Raw genomic sequence first — 14,905 nt, 5'->3', positions numbered from 1 at the left:
AATGAAAGAGAATGAGATAGTTACTGAGTGTTGGGTGAGAAAACTTTGTTTGATTGCAGGTGTGTTGACCTGAAACGAGTGTAAATATTTCATCATGATACTGGCACTAAGAAATAATAGATTCAACTCTCATGATAGTGTGATAGTTGAAATTACAATTAAAGAATAATTAATGTTAGAACTCAACACTTAAAATGATTCAATATTTTCAAACCAGTTTGTGCTAGATATTCAATAAGATCAGTAAACTGAGAATTAAAATATTGGGTTAATTTCAAAACAAAAATCACACCTTCAGAGATTATTCATCAGAATAGTTTTGTCATTGAAAGAAACCTCATTTATTCAAGAATTCTGCATTTTCCTCATTTTCTATCTTTTTCCCACAGGGATCTGCACTGGAACCCTTCTGTTTGCAGGACAAATATATGTAAGTGACATGGATTAAAATCTAATTTGTTGAGTTAATAAGTTTGCAGACGATGCAAAGTTCAGTGCAGTTGTGGATAATGTAGAGGGCTGTCAAAGAATGCAGCAGGAAAAAGATAAATTGAAGATATGGGCAGAAAAATTAAAGGCAATGTTTAATCCATACAACTGTGAGGTGTCTCACTTTGGGAGCTCAAATATTAACGAAAAGTAGGTAATGGCAGGACCCTGAACAGCTTTGTTGTTCAAAGGGATCTTGGCGTTCAAGACCATGGCTCCCTGAAAGTGACCATGCAAGTAGATAGGGTGGTCAGGAAGGCAAATGGTATGCTTGCCTTTATTGGTCAGGGAACTGATTACACGAGTAAGGATCACTTGTTGCAACTTTATAAGACTTTGGTTAAGGCATACTTAAAGTATTGTATTCACCTCTATTCTGGAGGCATTGGAGAGGGTACAGAGGGTACAGAGGGCGTTTACCAGGATGCTGCCTGGATTTGGAGACATGAGAAAAACTCAGGTTGCTTTTTTGTGGAGTAGCGGAGGATGGAGGAAGAATTGATGCAAGTCTATACAACCAGGAGATACGTAAATAGGGTTGACAGTCAAAATGTTTTTCCCAGAGTTGAAACGTCAAAAATAAGTGACATGCGTTCAAGGTTAGGGGAGACAGTTCAAGGGGCATGTGAGGGGCAATTTGTTTTTTACAAAGGGAGTGGTAGGTGTCTGGAATGAACTTCCAGGGTTGATGGTAGAGGCAGATACATTAGGGCTTTTTAAATGTTCATTCAGATAATTTGGAAGGATATGGACCAAGGGTAGACAGAAGGGGTGAGTTTATTTTGCATTCTGTTCAGCACAACGTTATGGGCCAAAGGGCCCATTCCTGTGTTGCACAGATCGTTGAGAGAAAACTCATGTCTAACACATATGACATTTAATCTAATCAATATTTAGTCACTGGTGTCAGAAATAGGAATAAAATAAGTAGAGAATGAACTTGACTCTAATCTAAAGATATATTTTGTCATTTGGTATTGCTTTGGTATTTTTTTCTGAATTATCAGCTTTGATGGAGATGTGTTGAAAATGTTTGCAGTTACTGATCTGCTGAACCAAAATGACCCCTTTTAAACTGATGATTGGACTAGAAACCTTTTAGAAAACTTGAAAATATTTGGTAAGGTGAGATGCACATCATAATTTAATCCTATATTTCTGATTGACAATACTCCAATAAAACATTTTTTCACATCTATACCAAAAAGAGTGATTTTCCATCCAATTCTCATTGGAAATATCTGAATGCCACTCATATCAACAATCAAAGTAACCATAGCCTGATCGATTAAGAGATATCTAATGACATTTCAGCAATAATTACTGTTTATTTTGGCACATTGTATGTTCAAACAGCAATGTGAGATTTCTCTTTAATATTCAGTTTACTGACAGCATATTAATAATTTAGTTATTGCTAATATCTACTAACTGATCAATCCAGTAAGGGATAGAAAAGTGGAATTATGGCTCAGTACATCAACTGATGGAAAGATATTGCAGTGTTCAATCTCCCAATTATTGTGAATATCGATATATATTTTGATATGATTTGATTACATTTTTCTTCAACGTGAAGGTTTATTGTATTTCTGATCTCAGTAAGGATTAAATATTTTAAAGCTAAAAAATTTCAAATTAGTGACTTTTTTTGTAAACACGAGAAAAAAAAGTTACATGTGTTTGTTCTTCCCTTTATCAATCAGAGTACATTTTGAATTGTTGGAAGTTGTACATGTGTGTAAGGAAGGGGAGCTGCTTGCAGCTGAATAGTCACAGTGAATAATTTTTTTGGTGATAAGCATTCTAATTATCTTTTCATTATCAGAAAAATTGCTTTAAACATATTCAGCAGTTGTATTTTTCATGAATTTACAATAAGCGCATTATATGTCTATTTATTTTTCCTTCAATTGTCACGATATTGATTGTTACGTAAGAGCCTATATACTTAGTACCATCATTATTGTGAATTACCATTTCATTCTCAGTCCATTGGATAGAAACAGTCAAATTAATTCCCAGCCCAATTACCGGAGTGAACACTGGTTAGTTTTCATTTGAGTAATCACAATTAATTATAATCCCACCCTTCCTTGGTGGGAACATAATGAAAGGAACCTGTGGAACTCCAGTAGAGTGTCTCCCACGAGACCAGGAAGTGTGCGTTGAGTTCCCATCTTCAACAGAGATGCACCAAAACAGCTTAGAATGTGATTAGAAAATATCTAAGCAGAGTTTGAATTGCTTTTCAATCCAATTTTGGATTTGCTCTGTCTGTTGTTCATTCCAATAATCACAGAATCTGCAATTTATTATCTTCAGGTCATTAATAAATGTATGTATCACATTACATTGGCTCTAAATTTTAGATTTGAGGACATTGTAGTTTTTCAAATTTAAAATATCTAAATAATGACATTCATTTTATTTAATCAAAATACCTTACTACTTTTACTTATCTCACATTGTGTATGATGGCTTCAACGCATTTTGCTAAGCAATTCTACGAAACATAAAAAAATTGTTGACTTTAAATAGTATCTTTAGCACTCGCTTATCAATCTATTCCTAAATCAAAGAATCATGGTGTCATAGAATCCCTACAATGTTGAAGCAGGCTACTTGGCTCAACAAGTCCACACGGACCCTCCGAAGAGTAACCCACCCAGACACATTCCCTTGCTCTATTTCTCGACATTTCCCCTGACTAATGCACCTAACCTACACATCCATGAACACTATGGGCAATTTAGCATGGCCAACTCACCTAACCTGTAGACTTGTATACTATGGCAATGTTATTGAAATTAATGCTCACACAAAGCATTATTCATCAAGCCAGACAATGGTCTCATGATCATTTAATTACTGTTCAGTGGAATAATCTGAGTAACTGTCTTATTGTTCCTGAGATCAATCACCACAGTAAACATCTGATTATCATTCCCTCCAGTAAATACAATGAGTGTCTTCTAAATTTCTGTTCTGTAATTATCCAAGATATGCATTGCTCACAGCAGTGTTTATTCTTCATTACGAGTGGCCAAGGAGTCTAACAGCCTTTGATCTTGATCTTATTGTTACTGAGTGCAGTAACCACAGTAAACATTTGGTTATAATTCCTGCCAATAAATACAAGAGCTATCCTCTTACTTTTCAGCCCAGCAATTAAACATGATACTTGTTACTCAAAGTAGTATTTATTCTTTATTACGATTGGCCAAGAGCACTAACAGCAAAACTTGTCAATAGTCCTGATTTGTACATGTTTTCAAAGAGGTTTTCAGTCCAATTATTTCAAAAAAAGAGTCATTTGACTTAGTTCAAATGTAGATGTAAACATTTTCGGATCATTTCCATTCAAAGTATTTATTTGCTTATTCGGATCAAACTTGAATTTGCTTCTGTAAATTCAATTTACTGCGTTTTCCATTCATGGAAGTACTCGTTAATTGGTCCTCATTTTCATCTTAAATCTGATGCAAATTTGAAATACTGATTACAGTGAAAATTATATGAATTGTGGGCGGCATGGTGGCACTGCTGCCTCACAGCGCCAGGGGCCCTGGTTCAATTTCCACCTCAGGCAACTGTCTGTGTGAAAGTCTGGTTGAAGATTTGTAGTCCGGTGTCCGTTGTTGTGGTTCTATTCGCCGAGCTGGAAGTTTTTGCTGCAAACGTTTCGTTCCCTTGCTAGGGAACATCATCAGTGCTATTGGAGCCTCCTGTGAAGCGCTGCTTTGATGTTTCTTCCGGTATTTATAGTGGTTTGTTCTTGCCGCTTCCGGGTGTCAGTTTCAGCTGTAGTAGTTTGTATGTGGGGTCCAGGTCGATGTGTTTGTTGATGGATGTTCTTGCCGCTTCCGGGTGTCAGTTTCAGCTGTAGTGGTTTGTATATGGGGTCCAGGTCCATGTGTCTGTTAATGGAGTTTGTGGATGAATGCCATGCCTGTAGGAATTCCCTGGCTGTTCTCTGTCTGGCTTGTCCTCTGATGGTAGTGTTTTCCCAGTCAAATTCATGTTCCTGGTTGTCTGAGTGTATGGCTACTAGGGATAGCTGGTCGTGTCGTTTTGTGGCTAGCTGATGTTCATGGATGCGGATTGTTAGCTGTCTTCCTGTTTGTCCTATATAGTGTTTTGTGCAGTCCTTGCATGGTATTTTGTAAACTACGTTAGTTTGGCTCGTGCTGGCTATTGGGTCCTTTGTTCTAGTGAGTTGTTGTCTGAGTGTGGAAGTTGGCTTGTGTGCTGTTATGAGTCCTAAGGGTCGCAGTAGTCTGGCTATCAGTTCTGAGACGCTCCTGACGTATGGTAGTGTGGCTAGTCCTTTTGGTTGTGGCATGTCCTCGTTCCTTGGTCTATCTCTTAGGCATCTGGTGATAAAGTTGCGTGGGTATCCGTTTTTGGCGAATACCTTGTATAGGTGTTCCTCTTCCTCTTTTCGCTGTTCTGGTGTACTGCAGTGTGTTGTGGCTCTTTTGAATAGTGTCCTGATGCAGCTTCGTTTGTGTGTGTTGGGCTGGTTACTTTCATAGTTTAGGACTTGGTCTGTGTGTGTTGGTTTCCTGTGTACCCTTGTGGTGAATTCTCTGTGTGAAATTTGCACATTCTCCCCCGTGTCTGTGTGGGTTTCTTCCGGGTGCTCCGGTTTCCTCCCGCAGTCCAAAAAATGTACAGGTTAGTTGAATTGACCATACTAAATTGCCCATAGTTTTAGGTGAAGGGGTAAATGTAGGGAAATGAGTCTGGGTGGGTTGCTCTTCGAAGGGTCAGTGTGGACTTGTTGGGCCAAAGGGCCCGCTTCCACACTGTAAGTAATCTAATCTAATCTAATCTATAAATGTGTGGTCTCTAAAAGAAAGCCACGGAAGGCGAGATAGAATTCTTGAGCAGCCTGTATATTTGAATGAAAAAAACAATTCCTTCCAAAAAACAAAGTTAAGAAATCACACTAAACCAGGTTATAGTCCAACAGGTTTATTTGGAAGCGCTAGCTTTCGGAGTGCTGCTCCCTCAACCAACTGATGAAGGAGCAGCGCTCTGAAAGCTAGTTCTTCAACATAAACCTGTTGGTGCATAACCTGGTGGTGCTTGATTTTTTTTTAACTTTGTACAGCCCAATCCAAAACTGGCAACACCAAATCATTCCAAAAACACTCTACGTATGTACCTTTTAACAATTCAATAATCCTGCAACAGGATTACAATTCTCAGTTTACCTATTTTAATAAATATCTAATCAATATCTAACAACTACTGGAAAACATAAATCATTTTATCTGTTAAAACACAAAATTTAATTATCAATTCATTGTTATCACGGTATGTGAGCTATATTTTCACTCTCCAGTGATGTGAAGTGACCCTTGGACAGAAATTATACCTTCTAAATTCACCTACAGCCAGATAAATCGGGACAAACACAAAATTAATCAAACTAAGTCAAACAGCAGCGAGAATCAATCAGTTCCAGGATGACCCAAATTTTCTTACACCTTGACTTCCAGCTAATGCCTGAGCATTATATACCTCTCTTGAAAATGTCAACAATGAAGGGTTTTTGCACCAACACATTGAATGCTTTGAACCCAGCTAATGACCACACGTAGACATTTGTCACAAAACTATCAATCATTGGGCGGCACGGTGGCACAGTGGTTAGCACTGCTGCATCACAGTGCCAGAGACCCGGGTTCAGTGCCCGCCTCAGGTGACTGACTGTGTGGAGCTTGCACATTCTCCCCGTGTCTGCGTGGGTTTACTCCGGGTGCTCCGGTTTCCACCCACAATCCGAAAATGTGCAGGTTAGGTGAATTGGCCATGCTAAATTGCCAATAGTGTTAGGTGAAGGGGTAAATGTAGGGGAATGGGTCTGGGTGGGTTCCGCTTCAGTAAGGTCCGTGTGGACGTGTTGGGCCATAGGGCCTGTTTCCACACTGTAAGTAATCTAATCATTTTCCAAATCATGGAAAATATATCAAAGGTCTTGAAATCAAAGTGATCACTGAACATAAAGCCATAAGATGGTCTTCAAGGCCACCTAATAATTGTTCAGTGAAAAACCTTTTGTCAGTTTCATATTGTTCTCAGGATAAGTCAACACAGCAGACATCACGCTATCACATCATCCCAAAGATATGCAAGAGATACCTTCTTATAATTTACCCACCACATGTTCCCATGCCAATAATCACACTTCATTATTTGTGACTGAAGATGCTGATAGTAACATGTATCGAGATGAAGGAATTCCTAATATAGGCGAGTTTTCTGATAAGTTCTCTCCAGTCATCATGTTAAGAAAATGTAATTGTGGCTAAGGACATTGTGAACAGATCCCCATTAAATTATTGGAGTCTAAAACAATTAGATGTATCTTCATTAGTTTACTCAGAGACACTATTGAAAAAATTCCTCTATAAATGCTGTTGACTGTATTTCGCTATAATAACCATGTTCTTATCGATTTATTTTCTTTGTAATGCTGACACAAATGTCTGAATATTGATGACATGGAAAATTGAATGGATTATATATTGTATTTCTACAGAAGAAAAGCTGACACAGCAAGTACAGATTGCAGGAGTATCTGAGAATGTTGAATGACAAAACAGTTCTGATCAATAATCACTGCATATATCGAATGTATTTTCCAAACCATCATGCCTACATTCTAGTTCTCAGCTCACTGATACTAATTACTGTGTCATCAATATCAGAGCAAACTCGTTTGGAAATATTGAATCATTTAATGTATCAGCCTTCTAAAATAAATTACCAATTCATTGTTAGACCAACATCACACAATAATTCTGTTTAAGTTTAGTAACAAATATCATGAGATTCACATTTCAATTTAAACCATTATTTCTTTGTGCCAATTTTACAAAGGAAAATGGATCTTTTTTTCCAGGTCAACACAACCATGAACCAAGCAATGATTCCTCATCCAACACTCACAGGAAATATCTGATCCTTCTCATTTGAATGTTCACAGAAATCATTGGATTAATATTCGGCATTACAAATGAAGATACGTCTAATTGTTTTAGACTCCAATAATTAATGTTCAAATCTACATGTTACAGATAGCAATATGACGTTTCTAATTATTTTAAGTTTGCAGTGACCTGTTTTAAGACAAATTTTTCCTTATATCTAATATTTAATCACTGATAAAATCCAGTATATTTGGCTTTAAGTGTGGAATTAAGTCTCAGTGACGTAGGCATATTGCACGGTATTGTTCCCTAATGGTAGCGAATGCAGATTTGTATTTTAATACTGAAATCCTGGTTGATTTGCTGTTGTAGGGGTGCCCTGCCCCATCTGGAATAGAATGGCCTATGTTGGCTCATACAAAATGTCTGACAAACAAAAAGACGCAACCTGCTTTAGAATTAGAACACAAGATGGCGGAGGAGAGATAAACTAACAGTTTGTTCCAATACTGATGAAAGAAAATAATCTTTGTAAAATCCTACTCCAAGTCCATCAGTATGCCAGTCCAGACAGTAATATTCCAGACAGTAATAATAACATGCCAGATACAGAAAAACGACCAACCCTGACCTTCATTAACGAAAGAATAATTGTCCCAGTGAATGAATAAACACCAGCTGCAGTTAACTTTCACAGCAGCTATCAGGGCAACAGACAGGGTTCATTTGTCAGAAACAGTTACTATTTTAAAGTTGCTCAGAACATTAAAAAAAACTTCTAATTGCAGATTCTTGAGAATTGTGGACAAGGCAGAGTGCGAGGCTGGAAGGAGGATAATAATTAACTTTGTAAACTGAAGAAATAAGATACATTGAGAGATACCAATGCCGGGAGATTTTAGGACCTTTTAAACATCATGAAACAATAGGAAGCTGGGGCTATCCATAACAATGTCCATCTGAGATTAGGTGTTCTACAGGATCGGGTGTCTGTATAAGGAGGGAAGGACTGTAACCACATTGCATGTGGCCATTGTAATACAGCAAGTGTGTAAAATTACTGCTTTTTACTGTACACTTTACAGTGTGTCATGGACCTACATTCTGAGATTGGCCTTGGGGGATGATCCCTGCAAAGCATTCAAAAAGGTCCCCGACAGTAGGCTATTGTACAAACTGCAGAGGAATGGGATTGTGGGATTACAGCAGTTTGGAACAGTAATTGCCTTGCTGAAAGAAGACAGAGAGTGGTGGTTGATGGGAAATGTTCATCCTGGAGTCCAGTCACCAGTGGTGTACCGCAAGGGTCGGTGTTGGGTCCACTGGTGTTCGTCATTTTTATAAACGACCTGGATGAGGGCGTAGAAGGGTGGGTTAGTAAATTTGCAGATGACTGTAAGGTCAGTGGAGTTGTGGATATTGACAAAGGATGCTGTAGGTTACAGAGAGACATAGATAAGCTTCAGAGCTGGGCTGAGAGGTGGCAAATGGAATTTAATGTGGATAAGTGTGAGGTGATTCACTTTGGTTGGAGTAACTGGGCTAATGGTAAGATTCTTTGTAGTGTCGATGAGCAGAGAGATCTCAGTGTCCAGGAACACAGATCCTTGAAATTTGCCACCTAGGTTGACAGGGTTGTTAAGAAGGCATACAGTGTTTTAGCTTTTATTAATAGAGGGATCGAGTTCTGGAACCATGAGGTTATGCTGTAGCTGTACAAAGCTCTGGTGCGGCCGCACTTGGAGTATTGTGTACAGTTCTGGTCACCACATTATAAAAAGGATGTGGAAGCTTTGGAAAGAGTGCTGAGGAGATTTACTAGGATGTTGCCTGGTATGGAGGGAAGGTCTTACGAGGAAAGGCTGAGGGAATTGAGGCTGTTTTAGTTGGAGAGAAGAAGGTTGAGAGGTGACTTAATAGAGACATATAAGATAATCAGAGGGTTAGATGGGGAGGACAGGGAGAGCGTTTTTCCAAGTATAGTAATGGGGAGCACAAGGGAGCATAACTTTAACTTGAGGGGTGATAGATATAGGACAGATGTAAGAGGTAGTTTCTTCACTCAGAGAGTAGTAACGGTATGGAATGCTTTTTCGCCACCTCCAAACGATCCCACCACCAGGGATATATTTCCCTCCCCTCCCCTATCAGCGTTCCGAAAAGACCACTCCCTCCGTGACTCCCTCGTCAGGTCCACACCCCCACCAACCCAACCTCCACTCCCGGCACCTTCCCCTGAAATGGCAAGAAATGCAAAACGTGCGCCCACACCTCCCCCCTTACTTCCCTACAAGGCCCCAAGGGATCCTTCCATATCCGCCACAAATTCACCTGCATCTCCACCCACATCATTTATTGCATCCACTGCACCTGATGTGGCCTCCTCTATATTGGGGAGACAGGCCGCCTACTTGCGGAACATTTCAGAGAACACCTCTGGGACACCCGGACCAACCAACCCAACCACGTCGTGGCTCAACAGTTCAACTGCCCCTCCCACTCCACCAAGGACATGTAGGTCCTTTGACTCCTCCATCGCCAGACCATAGCAACACGACAGTTGGAGGAAGAGCGCCTCATCTTCTGCCTTGGAACCTTCCAACCACAAGGGATTAAATCAGATTTCTCCAGTTTCCTCATTTCCCCTCTCCCCACCTTGTCTCAGTCAAATCCCTCGAACTCAGAACCACCTTCCTAACCTGCAATCTTTTTCCTGACCTCTCCGCCCCCACCCCACTCCGGCCTTATACCCTCACCTTGACCTTCTTCCACCTATCGCATTTCCAACGCCCCTCCCCCAAGTCCCTCCTCCCTATCTTTTATCTTAGCCTGCTGGACACACTTTCCCCATTCCTGAAGAAGGGCTTATGCCCGAACGTCGATTCCCCTGTTCCTTGGATGCTGCCTGACCTGCTGCGCTTTTCCAGCAACACATTTTCAGCTCTGATCTCCAGCATCTGCAGTCCTCACTTACTCCTATGGAATGCTTTGCCTGCAACTGTAGTAGATTTGTCAACTTTAAGTACATTTAAGTTGTCATTGGACAAGCATATGGACGTACATGGAATAGTGTATATTGGATGGGCTTCAGATTGGTATGACAGGTCGGCGCAACATCGAGGGCCAGAGGGCCTGTACTGCACTGTAATATTCTATGTTCTATGTTAACTGGTTGCAGCATAGATAAACATCTCCCACTTCCCAGAGTTCTGCCTGCCTTCTGAGTCTTCATTCAGTGGAAAACACTCCTGCAGCTATGATGACACTTCAATTCAATACAAACACTTACTTTGTGTGGAATTATTACTTTCAGAGCAATATAATTTCCATGTTAAAATTGTTTTACTTCTTTTGTGTGCAAGAAAACAATGTAGGTACATCCATTTGTTCTTTAGTTCAACTAACACTAAATTTTAATTTATTGGAAACACTACACTGGGGTGAAAGAACGATTCTTCAGCTCAAATCTCATATTAAATGGCTGCTTCTATTTTTCAAATCCTATGACCTCCAAAACATTATTTATTTAATTTCATAAGAAGAAAAAAAAACTGCTTTTGAAATGTTGAGATAGTTTCTTTTTCTTCCAACATTAATTTTCAATGAACAATAATCCCACAATTATCAGTCATTTGGTACAAAATGACTTCTGGGACCAAACGTCATTAACACGACCTTTCCTTCACAATAATACTCACTTTCCTGGCCTAATTATTGTCTTCCTAATTCTGACATAAATGTCTAAACATTTGTCATGGTAAAAGTTACATTAATTAAATAGACATGACTCTACAAAAAAATCAATTGTTGCTGAGTGTTTTTTAATTATTAAAGCCACCACATATTAATTTTCAATTTATTAGTATTAATGAATATACAATCGACATCAAAGCAAAGTGCATTCAAAATATTAAGCCAATTTATATATCAGGATTTTAGAAACAATTATCAATTACAGTAATTACACAACACTTTAGCTTAGAATTTGTAACAAGCATGTGATTGTCGCCATGCCCATTATGATTGGGAACGTTATGAAGGAATCTTGTGCAGCTCTGTTACTGTCTCTGCTACCACACCAGTAGGCACAGTTTCAATTCCCACCTTGTACAGAATTCTGATTCGAAAATATCTAAGAATCAATTGAATTGCCTTTCAAATCAATATTCGATATGCTTCCATCTGTTGTTAATTCCAATAATCTCAGTATTTGTTATTTACTTTCATCAGGTCATTAATAACAAAATGTATCTAATTCCACTCAATCAATATTCCTCGGAAAATATTTGAGAATGTTGCAATCATAAAGATGAAATATACAAAGGAATTATATTCATTGATTTTGTTTTGTTCTGAAGAGCTTAGTTCGGACAACACATAGAACTTGATGCTCCAGTGCTACAAATATTAGAAAATAATATTGTTCTTCTTCAGTAAAATAAACAAATGCCACTTGCTATTATTTATCAATTTTTAGTTATTGATCTGTTTGTGAATTGTGTGAAATGTTTAGTTTTCCACTCACCTATTTATGTTGAATGTAAGATTGAAATGCTGTGAAAATATCAGGGTGTATTCATTTGAAAATTGACTTTACATATTTCTCACTTACCTCATTTATTGCATGATGTCTTAAGTGTGTTTTGCTCAGCAATTCTAGTAAATATTTAAATTGTCTAATCTTAAATAAGATCCTTCACACCCAAATATCAGTCTGTTCCTAATTCATGTAAATACCTCAATTTTATTGAAATCAATGTTAACACAAAACAGTGCACATAAAGCAACACAAAGGTCCTTATCACCACCTGATTACTGAGTAAATACCTTATTGTTCCCGAGACTAATAACAACAGTAAGCATTTGTCTACTATTCCCTGCAGTAAGTGCAATTGATATCTTATATTTCAGCTGAAAATGTGTTGCTGGTCAAAGCACAGCAGGCCAGGCAGCATCTCAGGAATAGGGAATTCGACATTTTGAGCATAAGCCCTTCATCAGGAATGAGAGAGAGTAGCCAAGCAGGCTAAGATAAAAGGTAGGGAGGAGGGACTTGGGGGAGGGGCGATGGAGGTGGGATAGGTGGAAGGAGGTCAAGGTGAGTGTGATAGACCGGAGTGGGGTGGGGGCGGAGAGGTCAGGAAGGAGATTGCAGGTTAGGAGGGCGGTGCTGAGTTGATTTAGATTAGATTACTTACAGTGTGGAAACAGGCCCTTCGGCCCAACAAGTCCACACCGACCCGCCGAAGCGCAACCCACCCATACCCCTACATTTACCCCTTACCTAACACTACGGGCAATTTAGCATGGCCAATTCACCTGACCCACACATCTTTGGACTGTGGGAGGAAACCGGAGCACCCGGACGAAACCCACGCAGACAGGAGAACGTGCAAACTCCACACAGTCAGTCGCCTGAGTCAGGAATTGAACCCGGGTCTCTGGTGCTGTGAGGCAGCAGTGCTAACCACTGTGCCACCATGCTGGGGGAGGGGAAATGAGGAAACTGGAGAAATCTGAATTCATACCTTGTGGTTGGAGGGTTCCCAGGTGGAAGATGAGGCGCTCCTCCTCCAGCCGTCGTGTTATGTTCTGCCGGTGGAGGAGTCCAAGGACCTGCATGTCCTCGGTGGAGTGGGAGGGAGAGTTAAAGTGTTGAGCCACGGGGTGGTTGGGTTGGTTGGTCCGGGCGGCCCAGAGGTGTTCCCTGAAGCGTTCCGCAAGTAAGCGGCCTGTCTCCCCAATATAGGGGAGGCCACATCGGGTGCAGCGGATGCAATAGATGATGTGTGTGGAGGTACAGGTGAACTTGTGGCGGATATGGAAGGGTCCCTTGGGGCCTTGGAGGGAAGTGAGTGTGGAGGTGTGGGCGCAAGTTTTACATTTCCTGCGGTTGCAGGGGAAAGTGCCGGGGGTGGAGGTTGGGTTGGTGGGGGGTGTGGATCTGACGAGGGAGTCACGAAGGGAGTGGTCCTTGCGGAACGCTGATAGGGGAGGGGAGGGAAATATATCCTTGGTGGTGGGGTCCGTTTGGAGGTGGCGGAAATGACGGCGGATGATACGTTGTATGCGGAGGTTGGTGGGGTGGTAGGTGAGAACCAGTGGGGTTCTGTCTTGGTGGCGGTTGGAGGAGCGGGGCTCAAGGGCGGAGGAGCGGGAAGTGGAGGAGATGCGGTGGAGGGAGCGGGAAGTGGAGGAGATGCGGTTGAGGAGGAGATGCGGTGGAGGTCCAGTCGTCAACGATGATTTATATTGTTTAAACCAATAATTCTACTTTATCCTGGACATTGACTGTAATACAAGAACATTGGGAACAAAAGTTTTGTCATTCTAACAATTTTTAAGCTTTTTGTTGTGTGCAACAGACAATTCAAATTATAACCATTTTTGTTGCAAATTCAACAAACGCTTCATTTCAAATTCTTAAAATTCCTACATTTTTGCAAAAAGGTATGTTTCATATTAAAGGACTGCTTTTTCAAATCATGTGTGCTACAAAATGATTATTGCTTTCATTTCATTGTAAGAAAAGAACAGCTTTGATCACGTCGATTGTTTTTTTGCCGTTTCTATTCTGACGTTATTCATCATTGTACAATAATGACAAAATTATTAAAATTGCTTTATATACCGCATGTTGTTGACTACATTGTTTGTTCAATTTCCTGTTGACTTTCATGATCTACTAATTCTCTTCCTAATTCTGACACAAATGTTTAAACATTCATCATAATATTGATCATATAAATCAATGTAACACATCTCTACAAGGAGTTCAGTGGATGGAAATTCACAATTCTTGTAGAATGTATATTTTTGTGTTAAAAAAGAAGAATCTTGTTCAATAATCACTGCATGGCTCATTGTTTTCTTCAATCCATAAAACTAGGTCCTATTCCTCAGGTTACTGATCTTAATAAATATTCAATCAACATCACAGCAAAGTGCTTTTGAAATATTGAATCATTTTAATTCTTCATGTCCAACACTAAGTGTCAAGATGTTGTCATTTCAATAATGGCACAATTTTTAAGAAAGCCTTTTGAACAAATATAGTAAGATTCACATTTAAATTTAATCCATTGTTTCTTAGTACTAATACTACAGTGTGAAAATGCATTTATTTTGCAGGTCACCTATCTCCCAACAGAACCAATGACTTCCCATCCAACATCATTGCAAATATCTGGTGTTTGCTCATTAGAATGATCAGCCTTAATCTCAGCTTTAAAATACAGGGAACTGTAATTACTTTTCACTGAATTAATTCCAGTTCATTTCCAGACATCGCTCAGTCCCATAGCAAAATGAGGTTTCTCGTTATTACTTAATACATTGATAGACTTTGACGATTTAATTGTTGTTGTTATCTAATAATTTTTAATATTCATTCAATCCAGTATATTGTGCAAATGTGGAATTACGGCACAGTACGTGAACTACTGTAAAGATTTTGCAGGGTACAATGTCAC

This window comes from Hemiscyllium ocellatum, chromosome 19 (assembly GCF_020745735.1).
Source record: "Hemiscyllium ocellatum isolate sHemOce1 chromosome 19, sHemOce1.pat.X.cur, whole genome shotgun sequence".
NCBI classification, from domain to species: Eukaryota; Metazoa; Chordata; class Chondrichthyes; order Orectolobiformes; family Hemiscylliidae; genus Hemiscyllium; species Hemiscyllium ocellatum.
Note: the sequence above shows the minus strand (reverse complement) of the source record.